The following is a 2,763-nucleotide window of genomic DNA, read 5'->3' on the forward strand; positions in this document are numbered from 1 at the left end:
CCTTGATGGTCTACAAAATCTGAAGGTCAATAGTGGCTTTTTTTCTTTTGATCATGGACGCCTTTGTGTTATCTGTTGGTATCTGGAGATGAAGCTCAATTTTTTTGTTGTTTTGCTCTTTGCTGAATGAACATTATTTGATTTTCCTACAAGGGTTTTGCTACATGTATGGTTTAGATCTTGATTCAAGGAGTGGAATTCCTCATAGATGAGCTTGCTCTTCATAAAACCCCTCATTAAAACATCACCAACAACCTTAGATATAAGAAGAACTAGCATGATCAAGGGTAAAAGCTTGAGATTGTTTGTGATCTCAACCATTATGACATAATTGCTGAATGAACATTATTTGAGCCACCTACAAGGGTTTTGGTATTCCTTTCCATTGCTTTTACCTTTGTAGTGATAATAATTGATATTAGAGGATATCAGATAATATCCTCAAAGAAATTCTGAGCTTTTTTATAAAACAGTTATCCTTTGTTATTCACTATGACTCTTGTTTCATTATATTTGGAAAAAAGTATTTCATGATGTTTGAGCACAGGCTCGTGACACTCATGAAACTACTCCTATGATCTGCACCTGCTCCTTGTGAAATTAATCATGCTTGTTCTTAATTATAATGAAATATATCATATCAGAATTAACTTTTGTCATTTGAGCACTTAGAATATTGTTTTTGATATGTATTTAGAATGAGAAAAATATTGCATGTGTGGGTAAATAGTTGTAGATAATCAGTCATTGCTTAGATCTTTTCAAGATCCAACTCCACTTTATTTTCTCATGTAGGAGAATGGAGACCATAATCTACTAGATCGAGGGTTGGATCAGGAGCATCATCAAAGATTATATAACTAGTCAAAAGCTGAAAAGGCAATGATTAGTTATCTCTGACTCTATCTTCTTATGTTGTATTTTTCTTGTTCTCAATATGTATGAAAGATAATAGTTAGGCTCACAGCTTGTGTGAGATTCTCATTTCTAATAATTTTCTATTCATTTCATACTTTTTAAAACTAAAAATTGTACATATCAGTTGTATATTTGAGAAATGAATATTACAAGGACATTCTTTTTGTGAAATGAATGGCATTCATGTACTTTCCTTTTCTTCATACTTAAATTTTACACGTGCAAAATTTAAGTAATAGTTACATGTAAATTGTATTATATGACATGCAACTATTAACGTCTAAGATGACTCCTCATCTTTGTCAGTCCATTGATTGTGGAGTTACTGCAATGATGGCTAGTTCAGAGCCATTGACTGAGGTATGAAAGAATTTTCTTGCTTTTAGTTGTTGTTTATAATAGTTAGTATTTAAATTTTCAATGTTATTTATAAGTTATTATATTGATTGAATTGTTGTAGGGCCTTATTACACTCGATCATCTGCGAGCCTTTGAGGTAGACGTACATAGTGACTATTTGATGGTGGTAAGAAAATAATTAATTTTGTGTATACATATATTTTATTTCAATGTATAATAATTATTGATTCATATCTACTATGTTTGTATCAGCTCAAGTTAGAGAAGAGTCTAAACAAGAGGACGAGCGAGCATGTGAGCAAGACTCCATCATCCCCATCATCTCCCTCCACATGATGATCAAAGATCTCTAGGGATTTGTTTCCTTCCCCTCGTGGGAAGGAGAAGATATAGTTGATAGACACACATGTATAGGCATTAGTGGACATATATGTTGGATTTTATGTCAGTGGACATATTCGATATACATTTGATGTATATATGATATTTTATATTTGATGTATGACATATATTTTATGGATGACATTATTAGTCTTATGACATTATTAGTTAATATATGATATCTTTGTTCATGTATGACATTATTGGTTATCATAATATATTATATGTTTTTTCATGCATGACATTATTGGTTATCATAATATATATCTTGTTTTTCTTGTTTAAATTTTAATTACATTTCATGTATTTCATTTTAATGTAAATTGCATCCAAAATGATGCAGAGTGCTCACACCAAAAGCTAGTGGATTCTCAACAAGAACAATTTTAAGGCAAACTACCTTTCCCACCTTTGTAAGTGTCTTCAAAGAATCTTTTCAACTTGGTTACAACATTGAACAAACTTCTATCCAACTTCAAAAAACTACTTGACCACTTTCCCTATTCAAGACTTGGGAAGCAATAAGGGAAAAATGAGTAAATTTGAGAAATGGATCATAATCAACTTCTTGCTTCAAACTAACATCTTAGACACTACAAGGAACACCTAATAACTATCTCACAAACTTCAGTTTGTCATCTATTCCATCCTTCCAAGAGATTTTTTGACATCTTATGAGTGAAAACAATCTTCCAACATCCTCTAACTGTATTTTCTTAGCAACAACATGTAATTTGTTGATTTTCGGACAACTCTTCACAAAGGAAAGTGATTATTCAAGAAGTTTCTAGAGGAAATAGAATATGGGTTAGATGCAATGAATCCTACCTAATCCATGCGAATTGAAATTGAAAAATGGAAGAATCGAGTAGGAAAAGGAACTACAAGACTTATATTTAAGAAGTACTAGACCAAGAAGCAAAAAGCTATTGATACTATTGTTGCTAAAGTGCCAAAATCTGCAAAGTGATTGAAAGGATGTCAAAGAGGTGACATCTAGGAGAAGAAAGAGCACAGAGGCTCTACTTCTATAAGTGGCCATGAAGAGATGATTGCATTGATACATAGAGTATGGAGACTCAAGAGGACAAAGCTTGAAAGGAG

The sequence above is a fragment of the Cupressus sempervirens genome, chromosome 9 (genome assembly GCF_028749045.1).
Source record: "Cupressus sempervirens isolate cs-2001-9-10 chromosome 9, ASM2874904v1, whole genome shotgun sequence".
Lineage (NCBI taxonomy): Eukaryota > Viridiplantae > Streptophyta > Pinopsida > Cupressales > Cupressaceae > Cupressus > Cupressus sempervirens.